This window comes from Oreochromis niloticus, unplaced genomic scaffold (genome assembly GCF_001858045.2).
Source record: "Oreochromis niloticus isolate F11D_XX unplaced genomic scaffold, O_niloticus_UMD_NMBU tig00000543_pilon, whole genome shotgun sequence".
NCBI classification, from domain to species: domain Eukaryota; kingdom Metazoa; phylum Chordata; class Actinopteri; order Cichliformes; family Cichlidae; genus Oreochromis; species Oreochromis niloticus.
This window is the reverse complement of record NW_020327186.1, coordinates 22,411-29,944: the sequence shown is the minus strand read 5'-3', so window position 1 is coordinate 29,944 and position 7,534 is coordinate 22,411. Positions and strand designations below refer to the sequence as shown.

At 37.0% G+C, this 7,534-nt stretch overlaps 1 long non-coding RNA gene across 1 annotated transcript; it reads right to left on the bottom strand.

The window, feature by feature from the left end:
- Positions 1-2,732: 2,732 nt before the first annotated feature.
- Positions 2,733-6,972, bottom strand: LOC112844621 (uncharacterized). The gene is made up of 4 exons (XR_003217360.1): positions 6,512-6,972; positions 5,186-5,217; positions 3,962-3,988; positions 2,733-2,844 (listed from the first exon to the last, which is right to left on the bottom strand). It is a non-coding gene; the product is annotated as an uncharacterized LOC112844621 (long non-coding RNA).
- Positions 6,973-7,534: the final 562 nt, after the last annotated feature.

Below are 7,534 nucleotides of genomic sequence, written 5' to 3'. Positions count from 1 at the left end.
TCTATATGTTCTTGTTATACGTTCTTCGCTTTCTTCGGAAAATGGGAGATTCTCTATATGTTCTTGTTATACGCTCCTTCTGCTTTTCTCGGAATAAAGATCTTCTTTATACATCCTTATAACACGTTCTCCTTTTTCTCTCTAATGCACTATCTCTATAGATTTTCTCAAATGTTTCTCTGTTTCTCTCTATATGTAGCATTGAGTTTATACAGATTATTTTTGTACACACTCTTTTTCTTACTGTGATCAGAATCACGAACTTTCTACTACAATCTTTTTCTTTGCCTTAAAGCTTTCATCAAAAGTGTATGTCTGTCTTTCTTTCTTTTCTCATTTTCCTTTCTGTGTGTGTTTTTCTGGACCAATAATCGTCTCCTAATCTTTCTCCTTGCTGTTTATTATGCTTTAACAGTTTATGTAAAGTTCCTCTGTTGTCTCAGTTAAACAGGAGGCAATGTTTAAATCATTCTGAGAACAGATTCTTTTGTTACCTGAGTGTCTCTTACAGAAGATGCAGAGGTTTCTATTTCTAAATAATCAGAAGGACGATTGTTCATCGCAGCAGCTGCTCATTTGAATAATCCACTCTGGATGACATCACTCAGTGTAAAGTGTCGGTCCAGTTTTCTGTGTCTGCTCAGTGGATTTTGGGTTTTCAATTCAGGTTCATTAAAGCTGGTGCTGGAACAGTTGTAGCTGTTTGTCTGTTTTCATCAGCATCTCTTTGCAGCTGCGTTTTCACTGTGGAACTCGACAGGCTGTAGCTCATAAGTGCAGGTTGGCGCGATGCTAAACATTCGTACAAGCGTTTGATCCTGTCAATCATGTCGTTAAGACGTGTGAATTTTAACATAACTGCAGTTCCACCCAATTACAGCTAGCGACAATGGCATTCCTGTAGACTTACGTGGTGAGGGTCAAAGTATGCGTATTCACCTGAAGTCAGTCCTGCAAACTGCAATGACTGTTCTCCATGACTAGCAAAGCATAGCGAACGCTGAAGCCAAACACTGTAGTCCTGTTCAAGGCTCGGAAGGTGAGCTGTACCATCAAATGTGCCATAATGAGCAAACTGAGACATGTCCACTGATACTCGTGTCTGCGGCTGGTGACCACGTGGGAAGCTCATCACAGCTAGAAACACGCTGTTCACAAACCTCTTTCTGCATCTGAATACACGGCATGGCCTTTGTCCAACACACGGTTAAGATCGGCTCTGGTAATGAATTCATCTCGTGTAAGAATGAGAGGAAAACCAAACGTTCGCCATGCATTGCTGATTCCTGTACTTTCCATACTTAGCAGAAGCCTGGCTTCGGGATGCACAGATGCTACTCACTCGTGGATGAGTTTCACTTTTGTAATCTGTACATGAGACGGTCTGGAGTTTCTCCATCACACTGCGTTTGCATAGTTACCTGGGGTTCAGTCTGGATTACCTGCTGTACTTTAGCATTTGGCACAGATGATGAGCAACACCTCTCTTTACCACATCTGCATAAGACACTGCAGCTGTCTGAGCACTGCTCTGCACTCTGGACTGGGAATACTGCAACAGACACCTTTACCTCTCACCACTCTGAGAACATTTACCTGTTCCTTCTCTTTTGCCGTCTAAGCTTCTGGGACAGCGACCTTTGACCTTTCCTTGGCATTTTGTGCAAGTACAACTGGACCTAATATTATACACAAATGTAAACAAATTCAACCTGTTACACTGAAAAACTAATCTTAAATGGAGAATGTAAAACTATACAAATGGTAAGTGTTTTAACTATGTAATGATGTAAAAGGCTACTTAAATACAACTCTATATAAACTTATTGAAAGTTCTTTAAAAACAGTTTTATTGTAGCTTTTTCAAAAACTGTATATTGTTATTCTATTTTTTTTAACCAGACTGGATAACAAATAGTCTATACTTCTGTAAAGCAATATACAGAAAATCTCAACAATCAACAGTCTATAATAAAACTCTTAACTTTTAAGTAGACTTTGTGTAAATCTTTAAGATATCTAATATTTAAGCAAATATGAGTGATGGTGTGGTGATCAGATGACAGGCGATGAAGATTCTTCAGCTGGATGTTCTGCAGCAGTCAGGAAACAGGAAGTCTGGGTTCTCAGGGCAGCTCTAGATGACATTGTAACTGAATACTTACGAGTGACAAAAAGGGTTTGTCCTTAAATAATATAGTATAAACTTGCAGTCAATGTTATAGCCAATGAAACAGACTTGAAAATATATTTGAATCCAATTTATTATCTATGTGAATATAACAGTCTGAATGTATGTATTACAAAATAACAGATTATCTTATTACAAATAAACCTTGAAAAGGTGTGTATTTATATAATTTATCAAGTAACTGCACACGTAGCCAAGCTATCAGTGTTTATTCCAAAGTGTAATGTAAAATTAAAATGACAAATGTAGGACTGTGTAGTAGTTTCTACTGTGAGTTCTACTGTAGTGTAATTCTACTACTGTAATTTCAAGTTTCTACTTTGATTTCCAGCAAAATGACTGGATGTGAGAGAGTTTAACGACAGAAAGATGGAGCAGTGAGAGCAGAGATCTCTCAGAATTCTGAAAACAGATCGACGAAGTTCTGGTAACTTCAATTCCAAAAACTTAGATTCTGGTAAAACTTGATTTCAAGTCACAGGATTGCGTTTCAACTCAGGTTCAAGCTTGTCAACTTAGATAGAGCTCATGGCGGAGAAATGATAGAGATAGAATGGCTTGTCAAAAAAGATGGAGCAGGGAGAGGGAGAGTGATAGGACAGACTGAATTGCTTGTTAATGATAGAGGGAGAGGGTATTCTGCAGCAGGTCACCTGTAAGACAGAAAGAGACTGGAATTAGGCATATTTTCAATAAACATGGCTTCCAAGTATTTTTCTGACTATAAGGCACATTTAAAAGCCTTTAATTTCTCAAAAATCAACAGTTTACCGTATGTATTAATTCTGGCTGTGCTTGCTGACCTCAAACCAATTTTATGTGTTACACGGCGCTCAAACATCTGTCAAAATGTTTTAGTACGACTTTGGAAAGCTACAAAGCTGCAGCGCTTGATGATTGTTTGAGCATTACAGCTACAGTAGTCAGGTGCCTCGCGGAGTAATTCCTATTGTCCTTAAACATAATATTATGGTGTGTGTATGAGAATCTGGCACCTGTTTAGAGACATGCGTACGAAGCAGATTTCAAACCGATCATCCATGAAGAATTTGATAGATTTGTGGAAGAGGACTGAACAGAAAAGTTAGTGTATTGTTATGTGTTACCACTGAAAAATGTTGAGAGTTACTGTGAATGAGTTGAATAGTTTGAGTTATCTGAATATTTGGTTAGCTGCATACGCCTTATAACCGAAAAATACAGTACATTACCGTTAACATAAAAGTAAACAATACTGTTTCTACATATTTCAGTCACATTTGGGGTATGTTTAATACACAGCCATAAGCACTCCACTAAATCTAGGACATACTTATAATGACCGATTTAAAGGCCTAATTAAAATATATATGACCATAATTTCTTTGTAGATCATTTAACCATAAAATACAGAAATGAATGCTGTATCTGTGCTTTTGATTGTTTCCAGTCATCAACAAAATCTTTAATTATAAAAGACTAATTCAAAGAGCAGTTTTCAGACAGTGACTTAATTATTGAAGGGAAAGAAGCTTTTGAAATCCACAAGGCCCTATTTGAAGACTTAATTGTACCTAAACTGCTGTTCATGAGCTGCTCTAATGTGAAAAAATATGTGCTGCTACAATAACCTACGGACCTCTGTAGGTCTGGAAATGTTTACACAGACTTTACTAGGATTTGATGACTTTTGATGATCACCAATAGCTGTGCTCACTCACACCACTACACTGAATCTCCTATCATGAGAAACATTTCCCAGCACTGCACCTCAGAAAAACCTTTACTTACCAGACTTGAGACGATCAGATCAGCAGTCTAGAGAAAGGAAACAATTCATCAGATCACTGTTAGATGATTCAGACTGTTGAGCCTCTTCACACACAATCCAATTTACTGTGACACAAATTAACTAGTAAAATCCTAAATTACTTTAAGCTTTTTTAAGTTTACTGTAGTCTGAAGAGGAGATAATTGAACTGCAGGGTCTCACATGGCTTTAGCATGTGTAATAAAAGCATTATTACTACAGAAATGCAAAGAACAGGCACCAATATTTGTTGGCACAAGTGCAGGATACACCAAATATTTCCTACACAGAAGCCTTGTGGCTCAAACATTTTCTACAACAGGTCAGTGCTAATAAGTGTGAAAATCAAACTTTTAATGTCCTTTCAGGTTAAAACATTAAATACAAAGTAATTCTTGTAATCAGAAGCAACAGAAAACCTCATCATGTTTTACATGATGAGGTTTTACATGTAAATATTGACATGTTACAATAACAGAGGTGCAGAATGTTTGTGATTAAATTAAATGTCCTAAAATATTACACTAAAAAGTCCTTTCATTGTACCCGTTGCTAGGAATATTTATGTATTTTGCAATGTCCCTTTTGGCAACATTTCTATTTAATTGTAAAATCATTATATTCACTAAATAAGTAATAAACTAATTAGACACCTGGCTGTAATTTACCTAACAATGTCCACTCACACCTCTGGTTCTCTTCGTTTTTATTATTGCTTAACTGTTAAAGCTATTACTTATACCGAGTGAGGCAAAGTACTTCTACAGTGTTCTGACTTTAATATAATACATCAGCAGAATTTGAGAGACAATATGAATCAATACCTGTGCAGCTCTTAAGTGTTTGAGCCACCACTTATACGGACTCTCCTAAAACACTTTCATTGTTTTGTCTGCTACTTAATCCACAAACATAAGGACAAAATGAACACCTGGATAAAGACATCTGACATTTAACTGTTTGAATTCAATAAGCCATATGAAATTTAAATCATACATAAATGGGCTACTAAACTTCAGGGACATTTTCAGGGACAGTCAGAGGCCCTGTGTGGGGGCTTTGCTGCTACAGGTCACAAATCTTGTGTTTTTGCCAATCAGTAAATGGAAACGTATCACAAAAGTCAAACTACTGTATGTAAGTCGTCAAATGTGCTACACAATGCCAGGTTCATACTGCTTCAGTTACAATCACTGTTAACTTACCAGCAAAGGCAAAACCAAAGATCTCGTTCACTCTGTGTAACAAAAGACAAAGCACAAAAATACAGAATGAGACAACTCAAATCAGCATCAGAGTCAATACTGCATCACTCTGTGTAGTCCAAAAGATTCAGTACACTTCTTTGTTTACCACAGCAACAAACAACTCACCTCTTTTTTCTACACCTTATTAAATATTACTGTCTTCATTAAGGTAAAATGTGGTTTCATCCATTTGTAATAAGCCACACAAGTTTCTCAGTTATGTGATAGCTCTATTAGTTTGGTGCTATTAGATAACACAGTAGATTTCATAAGCAGTGATTTGCTACACCTAGCACTGCACACTTTATCAAATTCTGACATCACAATTTCAAAGCATGAACAATCATAAATGAAAGCTTGGATGATATTTTTGTAGGCTTCAACATTTGAGTTGGTCTGCATTCAAATTCTGCTTCCTAAAAATATTACCTGCACACAGTATCATTTAATATGCTGTTGTTTTAATATCTACATATCATATTTATAATATTAATGGTGCACTGCTGCATTTTATTTATTTGAAGGTGGCCTTTTTTAGATTTCATTAATTTTTCACAAGTGAGAAGTTAAACAGAGCTGCAGGTGTAGGTTTTATTTTAAAAAAACAACCTGTACAAACAAGTGTTTGTTAAACAGTTCTTAAAATTTAACTAAAAACTAAAATTGATTAATTAAAAAAACTTCTTCTTGTTAAGAAATGTCATTATTCTTATATTATGTGTTTTATCCTCACTCTATTGCTCCCTTCTGTTAATTAACCCACAACACAGACACACCGGCACAGGCACGTGACTCTTTTTCTCCCGGCTTTCAGTCAGAGGCGGTAAAATGGCTCCTTTGAAGTTGCCGACCCTGCTGCTCCAGCAGCTAATCAGTGGTTCTAAAATGGCGGCTCATTACCTTACAACCTATAGAATGAGGCCGTTTTAACTGACTGATTTGTGAAGAGGAGAACTAACTTCAGCTTCCCTAAGAGACTCAGAAACACTAACACACTGAATGAACCAAATACAACACAATAACTGTATTAAACAATCAAATGAACCATATTAATTTCACACTAGGCCTATAGGAGCTAGGCTAGGCGTTAGCGCTTAGGGGCATACCAAACACTCCTTTTAAATACTAAAATTACAACGTTTCACTAAAAAGCAGCCATTGTGTTACTTTAACATGACTTATACTTCGACTGGCTTCATAACTCACTAACAACAACTCGGTAAATCACTCAAACAGCTTATAGACATTTTATTTCAGAGAAGAGAGACAGAGAAGCAGGCTTACCGGCAGGGATGGAGCAGAGACTGGGCGGAGATTAAGGAGTCAGCCAGAGACATAAAAAAGAGGCATTCACGGGTAGTGGGAAACTTTGCCATTACACAAAATTGGCATTGAAAACGTGAAAAATATATGTAAATTTAAATATTATTATACTAGATTTTTTTTGCAACAAAAACAACATGCAGAAATTTAATTCTATAAGTTCATTAAATGTTTCAAACAGGATTCTGTGAATTTGAAATAATGGTTAAAAGACATAATAAACATAAGGTCAGTATGTTAAAATGTACTGTATTATACATAGATAGATAGATTTATGTAACTGACTGCAGTAATAAGAACAGTCTTCAGGACAGTAGGAGCTGCAGAGGCTCATCTCACTGCTCTGCAGGACTCAAGAGGTTCAGGAGGTCCTTTAACCCCACTGCCATGAGACTTTTTAACAGTGACCCCTGAGTGTTCAATGCACATTTATTTCTTTTTTCTAAAACATAATGGTTGTAATCATATAAATTCCCCCTTGTGGGACTAATAAAGGTATATCAAATATCAAATTGATGAATATGAATTAGTGGTCTGTGATAGTGTATTAATTTGTAGGGAAAAAAAACATGTTGCCCAAGGTGTAATTGAACCCACGACCTTTGGGTTGCAGACCTGTGTCATTACCAACTGCGCCACTGGGAAAGAGAGCGAGCGCCTGGAAAACAGGGTGATGAGCAGTCAGAATTAGATTGCGGTGAGAGGCGAAAAACGCTGTTTTTTGGAGTTACAAAACGTCGTGTAACTCAAAAACTAGGTGGACTAGAAGCATAATTCTTGTACTGGGTGAATCAGCGGACTTTCGTGTACTTTGGCTGTGATTTGCATTGCTCTTTGTACATCTGTCGCTGAGATATGACGAGAGAAGAAAAGGCAGACCTCAGATATGATTGGCTGGCTGGGAAGCCGTGCAGGCCCTGATATGTAAATTTTATATGTATCAGTCCTCACAGAGGATTGGCTGCCTGGGGACCTGGCAGAAAT